The sequence below is a fragment of the Lethenteron reissneri genome, chromosome 42 (genome assembly GCF_015708825.2).
Source record: "Lethenteron reissneri isolate LAM-NWPU_2019-01 chromosome 42, ASM1570882v1, whole genome shotgun sequence".
Lineage (NCBI taxonomy): Eukaryota > Metazoa > Chordata > Hyperoartia > Petromyzontiformes > Petromyzontidae > Lethenteron > Lethenteron reissneri.
Window position 1 is genome coordinate 5,025,924 of NC_083820.1, and position 19,211 is coordinate 5,045,134.

The window sequence follows — 19,211 nt, forward strand, 5'->3', positions numbered from 1 at the left end:
CGAGTAGACCTAGCGGAGGCCCAGCACCGCTTCAAAAAATTATAATCGGCCACTGCCGTTGATCGTGGGCGGCAATCGAACTCGAGCCCGCCAGGTTTCGTAGCGCAGTGGGGGCTGGCGGGTACACGACCGCTCCCCGAACGACACGCACCACCCACCACAGTTACATTGACATCACGAGTTTTGCTGTCCAATAAGGGTGCCCCCCCCCCTCCTCTCCCTCCCCATTTACGCTCAGTGCAGAGCACGAGCACGCGCAGAGGAGCACGCGAGGCTCGTCGGAACAGCTGACGGGAAGGGTCACAGCACTGCAAGCAAAGCGACGGTCCATCACGCAGAACCTCTGGTGTGTGTGGGGGTTGGGGGGGTTATGCAATATTTTGTTGTCTTTTCTCTTGGATTTTCTGTTTGCACATAGTCACTTTAAGATGTTTTCTTGTTCATGTTTTAGTTTTTTGGTTTGTTGCGGTTGCACCCGATTCAAGAGCCGAATGGCTCACAGGGCTATACCTAATACATGAAACTGGAAGTAACAGCAGCTAATGGAGGTCCCTCTCTGCGGGGAAATGTCTGTCAATAATTGACTTCATTTTCCTCACTCCACTTGCTCTATTGCATTTCACTTCCCCCCCCCGCCCCCCTTTCTGGATGCTATGAACACGTTTGCTGTTCGCGTATGTACACGCGTGCGCATACCTTCAAAGGCATTTTAAACTCTTTGAATTGCTTACATTTGATTTCTTGCATCGATTCTGCTTTCGGTGTTGCGGTGCGTGAAGACTCTACACTGGTATTAACATGCAACATATTTGATTCACGAATCGATGCGTACTTCTATACGCTGTGAAGTATTCGGGAAACTATAATCGATTGTTATTACATGCAGTTGTATGCATGTATTGAGCAAAACAATCAATGTAAACCAATAAATGACCTCTTATATCCCTAACATTGTATGTAAACAGTACGTGAGCTTGGAACATCTAAATCTAGAGCAGATGTGACGAAATAGCCGTGTTAAAAAAGTGTTGGATTTTCGGCCAAGTTTGATTGACTGAAGAATAACATTCATTTACAGCCCCTTCATGGGTCTACTGCTGGATACAGGCCTCTCCACGCAAGTGTCATTCATGGGGCTTGTTTAACCATACTTCACCATTCTAGTCAGCGCGAGTTGGTGAATGGTTGGCAAAGGCACCGGTTCACATATCCGCCTGCCACTGATGTTAGCTGCGCCTGGAAATCAAAGTCAGGTCGATGCGATTACCCATCCAGTGCCTAGAAATATTTTTTTTTAAACTCGAACTTACGACGTTAGTATTAAAGTGGTGTTTCATGCAGAGGCATTTGCGCTGCAGTAATGCTGGGGTACTTTGACTGGGCACAATGAGTGTTGAAATGTATTATTAAATATTACTACGGTATTGTTTTCCCTTGCCCTGTGTCAGGACGAGGTGGGGGGGGGGGGGTGCTGCCCTCTCCTTAGTGGACCAGGCCACTGGAATGGTCCTCAGAATTAGCTCTGTGATATCCTCTTTCAAAGGGTTGCACTGCTCTGGAGACATCCGAATGAGTCGTTCGCCCGATGTAATTCAGTGCTTTGGGGAGGCAAGGGTTGGTGAATCATGGAGAGATGTGTGAACCTCCCAAACCCACGGGGCTGTTGGGTGACCAGGTTACAGTACAGCAAGTGCATCTGTGAACCTGTTTGTGTGGACATTTGAGTGTTACTCCCTCGCACGTGCGAGCTTTCTCCAGGTACCCTAGTTCTGTCCCATATGCAAAAAGCACTCGCCAATGGAATTGGCCAAACATCTCTACGCAGCAGGAGCCTCTTGCACAGTGGAGTCTCGAAACACAGTGACGCTTCGTGCCTTTCTATAGCTGTGGACAAAATAATGGCTGATAGCGAATATTCTTATTATGTGCATGATTATATGTATTACTTACCCCCTCCCCCCTTCCCTTCAAGAGGGCCCCCCCCGAAACTTCGTGAACGATCGGAATTTTCTTGACATTTGTGGTAAATGCTGTGGGCAGAGCGGGAGAGCCGATGTCGGACGTTTGGGGTGGGATAGATCGTAAATAACGGGTGGGAGGAGGGGGCGGGGATGAGAGTCGTGGGCGAGTGGCAGAGGTCGCAACCGGGTACCCGATACCCGTACCCTACCCAAAACCCGGCTACCCGTACTCGGCCAGGTACGGGTACCCGTTGGCGACCCTGGTGCGGCCGAGTACGGGTACGGGTAGGCCGTGAGTCACTGGTGAGTCACCGTTTGTCACTCATTTCGGGTAGGGTACGGGTACGGAACCGGCCGGGTACGGGTAGGGAACGAGTACCCATTTGCGACCCTGGTGCGGCCGGGTACGGGTAAGGAATCAAAACCCGTTTGCGACCTCTGGCGAGTGGACGGGTTGGAGGGGCGCGGGGAGACTGTAGGTTGTGGCGCGCACATGAAAGCGGGCGACGGGACGCGTTTTCCCAGAGCGAGAGGAGGGCTGCTGCCCAATAACGATGCCTCGAGGCCATGCTTCACTCTGCCTGGGCCAAGAAGCATTGGTGGGAAATGAGGTGGCATTAGCACACGGGACTTCTTCCTCCAAACACTTAAACCAAGCAGGGCAACACGTAAAAATAACACAGCTGTTGGATAGTGGAAAGGGGGGGGGGAGGGGTCATTTAAATATATTTGTTTTGCACGTATTACTTTGTTTCTGTTCAACATCTTCAATACACGCTGAACAATTTGCCATGCAGCTGTTGGCAATTTAAAATAGATTTTGGTCATTGCGTTGAAACTTTTGCACCGTTTTCAAGAGTGCAAAAGCCTGAGCTTTGTTTTGAGAAATTCACTCGGATGCTGTATTACTGCTGCTGTTGTTTTTGTGACGAACCAAGGCCATTGTGGACTTGTTTGGCCTCAACGGATTTCACATTTATCAAGAGCAGCTTAAGATGTGCAACTTATTTTGAGCCAGTTAATTTCGTACCGTACTGTTGCCAGAATGCAACAGACACATTAATAGTTTGACATGCTTTTTTATTTTCGTGATAATAAATCGATCTATTTAGACAAAGACATGTTTTGGTTGCTTTGTGGTACGTATTTAATCATCGTGCCCGAGTCGAGAAACTCCACACATGTAAAGAGGTGATAACACCCAAACGTTTAAAAAACATATTTTTCTAAGTCTGTACAATTCTGTCTCTGCTGCCCTTAGGTGACCATCTTGTAGCCAAGCAGGTTGCGAATCTTGCAGCATGCGATGTGATTTCTGTGCGACGATGGCTGCGAATAGAACTCAGGTCGCTGGCAGTGCGCCAACCAGAGGCAGAGTTTGACTTATTTTTACAGTACTAGCTGTACTACCCAGCTTCACCCGGGACTTGGATCCACCACGGCCGGCCGCCTTTATCTCCCCAGTGGCGATGTTCACACACCACACCAGTTACTCGTTTGAGGCCGAGTCGACCTAGGGGATGGCCCAGGATCGGTTAAAATAATCGTCACCGGTGGTGGCCGTGAGCGGGAATCGAACTCGGGTCACCGGGTCCGTAGCGCAGCGCACTAACCGCTACACTACAATGCGTTACGCTTCCACATGCGCGGGTCACGTGACAGCTCACTTGCCGTGCAAAAAATATTCATTATTGAGCTCCCCCCCCCCCCCCCCAAAAAAAAACAAGAATGTATTTTGAAAATTTTTGCATGGTGTACAGTCTGGAAAGTACCCACATGGCAAATTTCCAGTTTGTTGCATGTCGGGAAGTACGCTAAACATTTTGAACAGACACACATTCACAACTTTGCCTTTTAAATTTTTGGAGATTTTGGGGGACGGGGCATGGGTTTGTTTCATCCCTCACATTATTGCATATACCAATTTTTTTTTTTCTTAATTGTAAACTACTAAAAATGTATGAAGGTGTCCAGGTTGGGGGGCATTTCCCCCCCCCCCCCCGTGCACCCCCCCCCCCCAAACTCCACCCATGGTGCCAACGACTTTACTGCAGCTCATTTAAGTTCTGTATGGTTTTACTTTTTCTTGAACACAAGGCGGCCAAGCGGGTCAAGGGTCAGGGCAATTAGTTGGCACTGCTGAGGTCCTATGTTCGAATTACCTGTGATTAATCTGGGTTCTCAAGTGTAGCGAGTGGTTCGTCTCAACTTGGTCACCAACGTCTGCACAAAAACACGAGTGTTTTTTTCCCACCTACATTACAAGGTTGGCTCGGATTCTGAAAATAATATCTGTGTGCCAAGTGACAGATTTTTTTTTTTCTGCAGCAGGGCATGTTAATGTTTTCAGAAGTAGTTCTGCAATATCTCCTTCTGTGGACTGTTCTCTAACACTGCTTTGCGAGAGTTGCACATTAAATGGGGGGAGGGGGGGGGGGTGTTTCTCATGCCACGATGCTGAGATTATCATTGAAATGGGAAAGAAAAACATGAAACACTTATAAAACCGAAATAAATTCATAGCAATGTTTGAAAGAGATTCATTGTAACATTTAACCAGGGTAATAATGGCAATGTAGCAAATAAATAAACTAAAGAATTCAACTGTACTCAAATAAAACACCAAATTTGCTGGGGAAAAATATATTGCTGTTGGAACTGCCAACAACGTTATTACAAAGAAATTGGGAACAGTGTTGCTTTTCCTGAGGAGGCAATTACAAAACGCTTCAAGCACCATTGAAAAGAAGTGGGTGGGGGTGGGGGGAGGGTTAAGCTAACCGGGAGTTCTGGGAGAGGCGTAACATTCTCACTTTCCCTCCCGGGATTTCACCCGGCGTGATTGCGTCGTTTCCTCCACATACGTTTTACTTTCTGAAAGGGTCTTTATTAAGAGCTTTCAGCCTCTTCCGATGGTCGTGAAATTCAAAACACTTTTGGGGTAATGGGCGAGTGCGGCGGACGGAAGAAAAAGTTATGGTGGTGTGGGGGGCGGGGGGAGGGGTGGGGAAATATCCCTCAAGGAAAAGTAAACTTCCCCTTGAACCCAACTTTAACAAGTGCCTTGTGACCCAGCTCAGATCTGAACACTTAAAGGCAATTGTTTTGCTATGCACGCATGGAAAAGTTCAAATGAATTTTCAGGGGAAATTAAGATGACTGTGGGAGGTTTTGGTGGGGGCGGGGCGGGAAATGGTGAAAGTTGTAGACAAATGAGAAGTTGGGCCAGACTTTACTGGCGTTGAAGTTGAGAAGCTTTTGGCTGTTTTTTTATTCAGATTCCTTGGACATTAGAAGCGATTTTTCACAGCTGAATGAACGTATTTATTAAAATATTATTGGCCAGCAATATTATCAGCATACAGAAATCCAGGATATGAATAACTGTTAAAGTATTCTCACAATGTTAGCCCGTTCAGTTTGACCTTTTTGAACGAGACAATTTACTCTTATAATGCGAGTTTGTGAATGCATACGAACGGTAACCATAGCAAGGAACGCATTTTAATTCAGCCAATGGAAAATTATGTTTTTGACGACATGACTTTAACCGCTCGTGTTATTTAACTTCCCATTACAGCATGCGATCACTTTAGGTGTTGTATGGATTTAGTTAATTATTTCCCTTGGATGTCACGTGCCCTGAGGATTGTGTGATCTCCCGCTTGTTTGGGTTTTGTCTCTTCTGTATTTTATTACATTTATTAGTATTATTATAGAATAAAGGTGTTGATCCCATCAGAAAACAAATCTTCATCCTGCACCATGCAGTGAATCTTGGCCTTCGTTACTTTGATGCGTGACAAGGATGACCAATAATAGTTTGCAGTATTGAGTGTGCATTTTTAATTGCAAATATTAAATAGTAAATCTATATTTACGCGATCTAACCCAAATAAAACTCTATTATCTAAATGTATAGTTCTTTATTATTAAGCGGTAATTAAACGAGTTGGTTCCTAACTCGCATATACCAAGAATGAAATTGTCAGCTCTGTGTAATTGTGATGTTACTTCAGCTATGGCGTATTATTAAATGATTCACAGTCTGCTGGACTTTCCTCATAACCAGACAGAATCCATCCGCCTAAAAACGAGTCCAGTTTCGAGGCATTTTGCGGCACGTGCCTTTTGAGTGTCATCCTAATGCCTCAGCTTACTCGCCTCCCAAAAAAATCCTCCTTTCAAAATAAAAAAGGAATTTGACAACAAAGACACGCACCTCTAAAAAAGTAGTCGAGACTGTGATCCGTTCCTGAAAATACAAACGTAAATCGCATTGCTATTATAATTCCATGAATAACCTTGCCTTCATTCCGATTGCCACGAGTCAATAAAACGGGCACCACTGTTTGGGAAGTTAACGGAGGTCATCCTTTGCGCCGTAGACGATCCACCATCAGACGGGCACGGGGCGTCGACAGCCGGCATCGTGGCTGCCAACACGGCGAGATGTCCCAGCTCGCCGACGTGGACAGAAAACCAGCTACATTATTGCTTTTATTCTAAAAACACAAAATGCACGCGCCCTTGCGCCAGGGCAAAGGTTGTATAACAACGCCACCCGCTCGACGACCCAGGCCCACCCCTTGAAAATGAGGCTCTATCCTGGTTTATTCACTTGATCCTTATGGCGGTAGCCTGGGGTACCAAATAATACAAAATGGGCGAGGCAATTACATATTTTATTTCTGGGACACTATTTTTTCCAGGGGTGTACTCAACTCCGCGAAATCAGTGCTACTCCGCGATGTCGAAAAGCCAAACATTAGCATAAAAAATGCGTCATCGAAAATTTCAACTTTGAATAGTGCATCGTGAGTACAGCTCGTCGAGATGAGTCGATTGTTGAAGGTCGGCGATGCGGCAGACTAAAAGTGACTGCATCACGGGGTACTGCCATAAAGGTTCAGTTCTCACCTGGCTAAAGCCAATAAACTTGACTCGACTTGACCCTTAAATGCCGAGGCCACGCGATGGGTTGCTGGGAACACGGGTTGATGGAAAGATGGGTCCATTCTTCTTTACTGTAGCTTAGTCGAGTAACCCGATGCACGGTTTTTTTTGTGTGTCCCAGCAGGCAGAGTGAGCGAGTGTCGTGCAGCACGGAAGTTCAGGAAGCACCCTCCTTTGGAGTGGATTTCCCCTGCAGTCGTGTTTACACATGCCCAAGGACGGCACACTTCCCCCCCCTCCTCCCTAACAAATTAAAAGTCGCTTCCTGCCGCCGAACCGCTGCATGTGCACTCTGCGAGGTGGCAATCTCACCGCAAATCTGGCCGCCTGGAAACTGGAGAATCTGACTATTGTGGTGGTGTGGAATGCATGGTATTATAAAAAAAAATCCGTCCGGCAATTATTATTGTTATGGCATTTGCGCTCTTGGCGTCCATGTCATAAAAAATAAGATGTGTTCACATTTTCGCAACTCTCGCAGTAAGTAGCGAACCACCTTGTGGATAGAGAATGGCCTCTGGAAGATGGCAACATAGAAGCATATTTATTATTGGTTCTTTCGGTAAAGTCACGTAGAAGGGAAACAATACAATAATAAAAAATATTGTTTGTATAAAATATTGTTTTATATTTTTATTATTTTATTGTTTCCCTTCTACGTGGCTTTACCAAAATAACCAATAATATTGATCCCTGCAGTCACGAATGCTTGAAATCAAAACATAGAACCACTTCAAAACCGCCTTTCGAATTGCCTCTGGCACGCTCGCTGGTACACCATCTCACACGGCCCGTCTGCTCGGAGAGATGATTGGAGCTGGGATTGGCAAATCAACTGGAAAAAAGTGAATAATGATGGGGTATCTGTACAGGAACCGATGAACGGGCTGAAACCATCGACTTGCTGCATTCCAGAACCCCGATGAAATCACGGGTGACTTAAACCAAGATTCGGCCCCAGCATTCGGTGGTGCCAGCTTAATGCGCTAACTCTGTTTCAGCTCCTTTAAACACTCAACTGGCTCAAAACGTGCGTCAAAGTGGGGGCGCATGGAGCAGGCATCAGGCGATGCAATTCCAATGTTGCCCCCATCTCCTGCCACAAAAGCACAGCAGTGATTTTTTTTTGGACAAAAGCTGTCATGGACCATCCCAGAGTGTTAGAAGCAAAGCTGTTTAAAATGAGGATAAGTTGAACTTACATGTTAAAAGCTAAGCTACATCATCTATTTACATTACATGTTTTTGCTGGACCCATGGCCATACAAGTGTATTTGTATAATTTATAACACTTGAGATGCCAGCATGATGAGAACATGAATGCATGTAAAAGTAGCCAAATGCTACACTTTAAAACTAGAACAAATATCTGTAAAAAAAATCTCCAGATTACCAAATTGGCCTTGCATTAAACCCAGTGCTATTCTATCCAAATGTTACCACGCTTGGTGTGCTATTCATTTAAAAGTCATTACAGATTACAAAAGCAAAATATACACACGAGAAATAATAATAAAGCACTATTGATGCAATTGCAGGATTATTAGCAGAGGCCCAGTGCAATATCGTGGACGGAGACCAGTGTATCTATTGGACGTTGCCGAGTGGATCAGGCTATCCCTGTCAGAGCACAGGACCACCAGAGCTCGATAACTTGGGTTCAACTCTGGGTTGCAGCCGCATGCGATTAAACGAGTTTCTCAAGGTGGGATGACATGCACAAAATACAATCTGGTTAAAGTGAATTTGTTCAATCTTAATTTTGGAGCTTTCGTGACTGCATGAATTATTCTTTGGTTCTTTCGGTTAAGTCACGTCTAAAGATAAAATAATAAATTAAATATTTGCATATTACGACGTTTCGATTGCAACACAAGCAATCATCATCAGGCGTAAAAGAAATAGCAACAAAAATCTAACTAGAAAACTATAGACAGACATACAAGCAGACAGACATCACAAGGACACACAGAGAGAGGACACATATCGACACAAAGAGAGAGGTCGTTTCTGTGACGGTCCCTTAAATATAGAGAGGGGGGGCGGGGGCGGAGAGAGGGAGGGGGCAGAGAAAAAATTAGCATATCAATGAGTGGACGGCAACGTGATGCTGCTGCAAGTATTATTTTATCTTTAGACGTGACTTAACCGAAAGAACCAAAGAACAAGTGAATTTGTTCGTTTGGCACACGTCAGCTCTGAAAAATAAACATTTCATTCTAGATTTAAAGCTTTCGTGACTGCAAGGATTCATATTCTTAGGTTTTTTTCGGTAAAGTCACGGAGGTAAAATTTTAAAATTATTAAAAGTAAAATAAAAATAAAATAATTAATTTATTACTCTTTTTTTCCCCTACGTGACTTTACCAAACATTTCATTGTCATTGCTATGCGACCAACTCTTTCCAGGGTATATAAAAAGCGTGACAGCTAGGTGTGGACAAGAGGCAAACTGAAGAAGTTATATTCATCTTCTTTGGGTCTGTCGGTAAAGCCACGTAGATAGAAAAAATAATCAAAATAATAACAATCACGACGTTTCGATCGCAACACAAGCAATCATCTTCAGGTGAAAAGAGAGGGGGAAATCTGCCGAGGCAAGCTGTTTATAAAGACTTAGAGATGAGCGGGGCAGCTAATGTTAATGTGGGAGAGGTCTCCGTAACGATTGCTTGTGTTGCGATCGAAACGTCGTGATTTTGTTATTATTTTTTCTATCTACGTGGCTTTACCGAAAGACCCAAAGAATATGAATTCCTGCAGTCACGAAAGCTTGAAGTCAAGATTGTAGTCGTTCTGTAAAACATCTTCTGAGCTCATGATTCGACACAAGGTGATTCAAAGCTCGCCTTCAGGTTTCCCAATGGAAATTTTGGTCCCGTGGCACAAAATGACAACCACACAATTCTAAAATAAATTGGGATGGGAACAATAAAAAAAAGGGAACAGTCCATGCATTCCTAGCTGGGCTTACCCTGCAAACAGCATCGTTCGCTCACTCCAGGAATGCGTACGACGGTCGTAATAGTTGGAAGCAAACCAAAAATCAACAAACGGAACAGGGGGGCAACACCCGTCTGGGTGCCAAGCCAGCCCCTAAGGATATTGACCGGTTCATTTCCCTCGGGTGTGCCATGCGCTTGTGTAGACATCCACGGGTAAGCAGTGGAGCGGGGAGCAGGCACCCTTGGTTGGGAGATGACGAATCGTGGAAGCCAGGGAGGGTAATAGAAACAAAGACGGAATGAGGGCGGAATGGCTGGGAGCTTGAAAAGGTCACATTAACCTTTCTCCATAATTTATAGCTTCCCAATGAAAACAGGACCATTCTCCAAAATCGAGTGCGTGGAGTCTCTACACCCCGTTTATGCAGACCCCATCCCCACCTTACAACTGGTAAAGATGCTCCAAAACATAGCGAACAGGCAGGTGGCGTGGGATGCGAATGCTTGGTTGGGTGAGCTGGTGAGACAGCGAGACGTGGAGAGCACAGAGAGGCAGGTGTTGGGTTAAAAAGATGGGGTTTGGAACAATACCGGTACACAGCTCACTTTTATTTAGCGACTCGGTTGAGTAACGTTCAGCCATCGACTGCTCTGCGAGACAGACCCGCGGAGTGACACAGTGGTCTATTTTGAGAATCATGCCACCAGGAACCTGAAATGTGAAATCTACAACAGATGGAATGCATTTTACTGTCATAATTGTCAATAAATCATCATAATTTTCATCACCTTTAGTAAACCACACCGAGATTGAGGCCTCTCCACGTGGGTGTCAGTCACCGCAAGAGACCAGGATGGTCTCATTTTCCAGTGGCGTAGGTCACCAAAATAACACTTCACCATGTTGGTCAGGGTGGGCTGGTGAAGGGTGGAGCCTAGGACTGGCTCAGATATCGCTCGTTCCGAAGGTGAGAGGCAACCTACTGCACGAGTGTTCCTTTCCCCATCAGTTGTTTTTAAATCCTTTATATAAAGTTCGCTTGCTCGCTTGCTTTGCGTGCTTAGGACGGTGCAAATCTTTCGGTCGTTTTTTAACCCACTTCCCGTGATCCAATCGAGCTGACATCTTGCACACAGACTCGTTGTGCGTGACAATTTATTTTCGTGAAAAAAAATTTCCCAACAATTTTCCACTTTTTTGGAAAAAAACATTTTTCATATTTAATTTAAAATACCAATGTGATAAAAATGAAACTCTTACTCAAGAAAAACAGAAATTAATAATAAAATAAAACCGATGCCACGCATATAAAGGATTTATAGTGAAAAACTTTGTTTTTACGGGTTAATTTTTTTAATGTATGTAGACGTAAAAAAATAGCAATTGCTGACTTGGCAACTGCATGACAACACTTCAAAATATTAATTTATCCAGCCACAATAGCCTGGATAGTGTAGAGGTAATAAGAGCGTTTGTTATTTAATTCAAATTTGCTCCGGATTAAGAGACGGTGCATTTCCTAAAGCCACGTGGTAATTTCTACATGGAATTGTTAAAGTGTGTTATTTGCTGTGAGGGACCGTTGAATGTCAAAATAAACGTTAATCATTGGTGTAAATTAAAATTAGGATTGCGCGCTTATATAAAAAAATATTTTTGAAGTCAACATCGGCTCGAAGCCACAATTCAGGGTCACGATTCGATTCAAAAATATTTGTTTTCTATTTCTCTCCGGTAAACGTAGTGCGTGTAGTAGCTGCAGTGGTCCCATTACCCCATTACAAGCAACATGTATACGAACCAATGATTCAACGCATATGCTGTTAGCATTACAAGTTAATTTTAATTGACGAATCAATGCATCGTTACATGCCTACTAGTCATATACACCTTACTAAATGTGCAAAAAATTCCAGCTGGAGGTCAATTCTTCCATTTTCACTCATCATCTCGACTCCACACCAAAATTAATTTCCCCTTTTCATATTCAACACATCCCTCCCTCCGAACAGCAGCGTCCTGAGGCAGTAGTATTTAGAAGGTTGTTTAAACCCACATTGGATTGAAATGTATTGTAATAATCGCACTGAAAATGCTTAACCATTCGAAGGGAGCGGGTGGAGGAAGGTAGGTGGGGGGGGGGGGCATAGATCCACGTGGGGGAGTGCCTAGGATCACGTGGGGGAGTGCCTCGGACCACGTGGGGAGGTGGGGGTGTGCCTAGGGTCACGTGGGGGAGGTGGGGGGTGTGCCTAGGACCACGAGGCGGGGGGGGGTGCAAAAGGGCCACGAGGGTGGAGTGGTGGCTGTGGAATGCAGGAAGGGCGGGAAGGCCCCAATCTCTGCAAGGCAAACGACAACAAAGGCGACGTTTTCCTATTGCATTACGTGGCCCTCTCGACGTGGGTGCCAAAATTAAGTGTCCACTGTTCTGTCGACCCCGATCCTCATTGCTCCCTTTTGATGTAAAGGTCAATGGCTGCACTTGAAGAAAAATAAACCACATATATTTTTGCATTCCATCTACAGTCAAATTTAAAGTTTATTTATCCGGTAAAGTGGTCCGATAGCCCCTGCCCTTGGCTAATTACTACGGCAATAATAATGGTGATAAAGATTGTTTTTTAGGCAAGTCACTGATAAAACGGAGACTGCCGTATTCAAAATTCCTCATGCCTGTAAAACACACGAGATATGGCACTATGGTTAGATTGCTCGACTCGCTAGGAAGGCTGCCAGTAAAAATCCTCGTCTGGGTTAACTCGGGCAATGATCCCTGCGGGTTGGTAAAATTGGTGCAATTGTGTCGGAAGCTACAGTGGTCAGATTATGGAGAGACTGGCTCCCACCATGGCAATGTGGAATTTACACTACTGGCTCAGTCCCATTAGTGTAGATAAGAGTTGCTCCATTGCTCGTTTGAGCAGTTGTGTGCTTTGTTTTCCTTCTGTCGTCTTTGATAAATCTTATTTTAATATTATTTTTTGCTTTGCTCTCTAAATTCTATTCCAATGTTGCAATCGGTGTCTAGGTCACGAGATAGATGCATTTCCACTCGTATATCTCACAGGGAAAAGTATATCACCTCTGTTCAGAGAAGTCCCCCCAAAATCACAGAACAGAACTAGTAGAAAATTAATAGATCAGGGCGTTTCGATGGCAACACAAGCAACCATCATGAGGTGAAATAAACAGCAGGAGAACTGCTGACATAGGAGAAATAGCTGCTGCAATAAGAGGTTATATAGGCTTTTGGTGGGCCCAGCCCAAGGGTAAGTGGGCGGAGCTAGAGAAGGAATTTGTACGTAAATGTAAATGTAAGAGATTAGCATGTCAATGTGAGACGGCTCCAGCAACCGAGGGTTGTGCCAATGAAAAGATTAGCATGTCAATGTCAGAGAGCTGGGCAACAGGAACAAAACCCCGCAAGAGCAAGAGATACACATGGAGAGCGAGACACAGAGAGAGAAACACACACAACCTAGAAAGAGACACAACCTAGAGAGAAACACGTAGAGAGACCCCACAGAGAGACACACATACGGAGACACAGAGAGAGAGAGACACACACACAACCTAGAAAAAGACACAACCTAGAGAGAAACACGTTGAGAGAGACCCACAGAGAGACACACACATACGGAGACACAGAGAGAGAGAGACACAACACAGAGAGACACAACACAGATAGACACGGAGAGAGACACACAGAGAGAGGCACACACAGCGAGGACACACAAACAGAGAGACACACAGAGAGAGAGAGAGAGACATACATAGGGAGACAACCCCCACACAGAGAGACACACACATATAGAGAGACACAGAGAAAGAGACACACACATAGAGAGACACAAAGAGAGATGCACACATAGAGACACATACAGAGAGAGATACACACACAGATAGACAAACACAGAGAGAGACACATACACAAAAACATCACAGCCAGTTATAGTCTGTTAAAAAACGAGAGCTCCCGCCGCATCGAGGGAAAGGGGCAACGGTAGTGGTGTTAGTGAGATACTTAGCCCGTTAATGTAAAGACATTTAACCTGGTGATGTACTCAGAGGACCGGAAATAACAGCAGACATAGGCAGGTAGGATGTAAACAGTCAGTTCAGACTTTACTTGGTTAATAACGTCCTTCCAATGATTGCTCAGTATGTACCCATCTTCTCGGTTGAAGTTGTGTCTGTGTTTATATATCTGGATGGCTTCATGAACAAATCTCTGATGATAGCCGGTGGATTTGCAGAGTACTTCCGTCTTGGAAAAATCGATTTCGTGTGAGCCCACAGCGTTAAATCAATGATCAGCAACGTCAGAGGTATTGGTCCTACCGTGTTTCAGATCTGCCTTGTGTTCCCGAACGCGGTCTGAAACATGTCGTTTTGTTTCCCCAATGTAACTGCTGCCGCAGCCACAACTTAGTTTGTAGACACCAGGGTATTGCATGTCAGGAATCACATCCTTTACAGATGGGATCAAATCACGGATTTTGTGTACCGTGTTCAAACGAACCTGGATCTTGTGTTTGTTTAAGATTTTGGACAAAAAATTGGCAACCCCTGCTATGTATGGCAAGTTGATGGTTTTGATTGGGTCCTCAGATAGTTGTCTCCCAATCGCTGGGGAGACAGCTTTGCGGATAGTATATGGTCAGAATATCCATTCATCCTGAGAGCTTGATGTACATGCTCCAGCTCGCTGGCTAGGTGGTGCTGGTCGGAGATGCAACGGGCCCTATGGTGTAGTGTTTTGATGAGGGAATTCTTCTGGCCTGGATGGTGGTGGGAGTCAGGCTTGAGATAAGCATCCGTGTGGGTGGCTTTCCTGTAGACAGAATTTCCCAACGAGCCACCAGGTTTCTTCTCGATCAGAACATCTAGGAATGGTAACTTGCCATCCTTTTCTACTTCCATGGTGAATTTGATGGCTGGGTGTATGGAATTTATGTAGTTGAAGAATTGGTTTAGTGCTGGCTGGCCATGTGGCCAGATGACGAACGTGTCATCTATGCATCTCTTCCACCAGGAAAGACGTAGGGTGGATGTCTGGATGGCATCCATCTCAAATTTCTCCTTGAAAACATTCGCTACCACTGCCAATAAGGGAGAACCCATTGGGGTACCTTCCTCTTGTTTGTAAAATGTACCATTCCAGGTGAAGTAAGTGTTGGTAAGGCAGTGCCTCACCAAAGTTGGCACGTCAGAAATCAGTCCCTGTTGGATCAAGTCTTCAATGATTGCAATGGTGTCAGGTACAGGTACCTTGGTGAACAGAGAGACTACATCGAAACTGACAAGCAAATCATCTGGAGACCGTGAGACGTCTTTGATTAGAGAAACCAAGTGAGCCGAGTTAAGTACAGCTGAGGTGATCTTGCCAGTTAATGGAAGCAGGGTCCCAGACAGAAATCGTGCCAGTTTGTAGGTGGGCGAGTTAATGGTGGAGACGATGGGATGGAGCGGTGTACCTTCTTTATGGATTTTTGGAAGGCCATAAATCTGGGTGGTCTAGCAGCAGAAGGTTTTAGAGAGAGCAGTTTGGTTGGTTCGATAAGAAAAGTCGAGTTAGCGATGATATTGTTGGTTTTCATAACCGGGCAGTTGGTCGGATCTCTATTACCACCCACTTACCCTTGGGTTGGGCCCACCAAAAGCCTATATAACCTCGTGTTGTAGCAGCTCTTTCTCCTACGTCAGCAGTTCTCCTGCTGTGCTTTTTTCACCTGATGGCGGTTGCTTGTGTTGCGATCGAAACGTTGTGTTCTATTAATTTTTTTAACTACGTGACTTCAACGAAAGAACCGAAGAGTATGGATTCATGCAGTCACGAATACTTCAAATCAAGATGGAACTGTAGTAATTCTGTATTTCCGTGTATATTATACACTTCTTAATCGATTAGATGTAAAACACCGATTAGCTCACCTGCTGGTTACTAAAGCATACGGCTATGGGGGACAAAGCTGCTCGAGAGATTATAATGATTCGCAAGTCAATCAGAAGGGCCCTGCTTTTGAATAAAATTGCACTTCGAAGGGTCCTTGATCCAGAAAAGCCCCGGCTGCATAAAGCCTTTTCCAAGAGTGCTTCGGGGTTTCCATTTCCCCCGACCCTCATGTTTCCCAATTGTATTCCAACTGTGCCATCAGCATTGGAAATCACGGAGCCTTAAACGCAGTGTCCGTGCAGAACTATCACAAAGCAGCACAACAACAACCGTGTGTGTGTGTGTTAGAAAGCAGCCCACAGAAGCAGGTAGCTGAGTTGTATTTTAGATGTTCCTGCAAGTGAGCTTGTACATTAGCAGACTGCTATAGGATGCAATGCCTTTTTCACACACCTTTCTGCAGATAAATCTTAACTACATGGCAGTAAACCCCGTATTTATACTTTGCAAGAGCGGGAATCTCTAAATTAGGTGAAAACCCAAGATTAATATAATTAGTGACTAGGCTATGACCAGTTTCAGTACAGTTGGGATCCCAGTTTAACCATAGATAACCAAAACCCGCATTCACACCCAGAATCTGAACAGAATGTTTGTGATACCAGTCCAGGTCTCAGACACTTTGGAAAATTCAAAACGTTTAAAATACTCTTTGGTTCATTCGGTAAAGTCACGTAGATAGAAAAAATAACTAAAATGTTCTGTATTTATCTATGGAAGTCTCATTGAAATATTTGTTAAATTCCCTTTTAAGCAGTGTATTGCATGGCCAGCTTTTCCAAGACCAGGAATTGAATTATGGAGAACACATCTTATTTACAGGGGCACTCTTTCCGTGTGTGCGTATGTACATAGATAATACTGCATCGAATGTATATACTGTGGGGAGCAGCGATGCGGCGGTTAACCACACAATGCTGAAAACCGACAACCCAAGTTGGATTTCTGACCGCGGCCAACATCATTGGCGCGTGATAATCGAACCTGACCTGGGCCTCTCCTCGAGATATACTTAACGTTAAAATGAGAAGCTAGCGCAGCGCGTAAACATTCGCCCTGGGGAGACAATGGTGGTGGGGCATGGTGCTGACCATACCATCCCATACTGGTCTTAATTGTTATTCTCGAAACAAATTTGCCCCAACAGGTTAGGAGGGGGAGGGGGGGATCGTTGTATTTTTACGATACATATTTAAAAACAAAGATTATAATGGTCGAGAGGAAAAAGTTTCTTTCTTTCTCCCTAGAGGGGAAAGAAAATAAAAGTTAACGTAACCGGTCATAAATGCCACCTCGGTGGGGAAGCCAAGTAGGAACTGCCTGGAACACACCTTGTTTAATTTGCAATTGTTAAAGCAGGAACCGAAATCCCAGTGAGCAGCGGTGACCCCCCCAAGCTCCTGCAGGAATCTATTTTTTTTATATAACAATAATAATAATAATTGAGCTACAAATCAAAACACTTGGGGAAAAACAATTCGGCAAACTTTTCAGTGTGCGTGGTGCAAGCATGTCTAAGCTGTATATTTCGCTCATCAGCGTGCATCCTTGTTAATATCGAAGTGTCCCTTGCCTCCGAAAAATCAAACATTTAGGATTTTTGTTTTATTTGTTGTTGTACTTTCCCTCCTTTGTACACTCCCTTTCCTGCCAAAAACTCCCCGCCCCCCCCCCACATTAAAAACAAACCGTAATGACAAAACTATGTAACTGTGAAAAAACACGAACAAAGAGAGTCAATGAACGAACAAATTACACATGTTGTCAGCCAACTCAATGTTGTTCGCGAGCACGCACACAGAACGCTGGGTGATAAATATCACACAACTATTTAGATCCAGCTGCATGAGACCCTGTTAGAACCACACGCGCAGACCTACTATGACGAATGTACCTATTTATCAATGGTTTAACTCTAAGAAATAAACCATATACATGAATATTCTTTGATTCTTTCGGTAAAAATCACGTAAAATAAAAAAATATTTTTTTAAATTTTTTTATTCTACGTGACTTTACCGAAATAAACTAAAAAATATAAATTCCTGCAGCCATATACATAAACAAAAGGGGGTCCCGATCACCAGATAAAATGTAAGCCATGCTAATTGCGCTTTCAGCACAAGGGTTAAATGCTTTATACGTTAGCGTGCCTCATGCAAGAGCAATGCCTAAAGGAAATACCCGTGAAGTGTGCATGCGTAGTTGCGTATACAATGGTGAACAATCCTGGTACATTCCAAGAATGGAAAAGAAACTTTGCTTACGTAAAAAATATATATCGGGGGGTGAGGTGGGATTTTTGTAAATTCTGAATAGTTCCTATATACGTATAAAAAGTATTAAAAAACACTAAATATAAATACAAATAATCCACACTATATATAAATACAAATAATCCCAATTATAGCCTCAGACATGTTAGGGCGAGTATAGTTAGTGAGCGCCGATTAAGGCTGGCACGGCACACGAAGACGCATGTGGCCCACACCACGCCTCCTTTGTCTTCCCAGTGCAGATGTTAACATACTACACCCTCCCCCCCCCCCCCGGTAGTTATTTTTAGGCCGAGTCGACCTAGAGGAGGCACAGAACAGTTTCACATACCACGTTAGCAGTTTTGGTTTCAACTAGAAAGCGAATTCGAAATTCTAGTTTCATAGCGTAGCAAGAAATAACTGTTCTTTGGTTCTTTCGGTAAAGTCACGTATAAAGAACCAAAGAATAATTCCTGCAGTCACAAAAGCTCCAAAATTAAAATAACTGTACGGTCGCTCTCCCCTTTTTGTCATCTCCTCGAGACACACACACGTCAACTTGCCATACCCGAAGGGTATACACGAGGGGGTAGCCAAGTAGAGATAAGTCAGAAGCATACTTGTTGGACAATCTCTTTACAAAACACACCACTGCCGCGCTGTCGTTAGGCGACTCGTGAGTATAACGCTTGACATCTCTTCATCCTAGATTTGAAGCTTTCGTGACTGCGAGGATTCATATTCTTAGGTTTTTTCGGTAAAGTCACGTAGGTAAAAAAAAATAATTAATAAAAGTAAAATAAAACAAAATAAAAAATCACGACGTTTTTATTAATTAACATTTTTTACCTACGTGACTTACCGAAAAAACCTAAGAATATCTCTTCATCCACCAACCCCACGTCGCCGAAATATTTGTTTTATAGACCGTCAAACGTTGGAACCTCCTTTGCCAGTAGCAAAATATGATAATTGTTTTTTTTTACCCTTTATCATATTTTGCTACTGGCAAAGGAGGTTCCCAATGGTGTAAAAGCTTACCCCGAGCTCTCATACTCTGATGGTGCATTGTCTTTGAGTTGTGCGCCTTTTGGCGTCATCTGGTCCAACACCATGTGAGACTAGGCTCTA

At 44.1% G+C, this 19,211-nt stretch overlaps 1 protein-coding gene across 1 annotated transcript in view; it reads left to right on the plus strand.

Moving 5' to 3' along the window:
- The first annotated feature begins 250 nt into the window (after positions 1-250).
- LOC133353087 (protein tyrosine phosphatase type IVA 1) overlaps positions 251-19,211 on the plus strand; it is an 80,354-nt gene continuing 61,393 nt past the window's right edge. The window contains exon 1 of the mRNA XM_061569207.1: positions 251-346. The gene's annotated coding sequence lies outside the window, so the exon portion shown is untranslated. The remainder of the gene's footprint in view (positions 347-19,211) is intronic.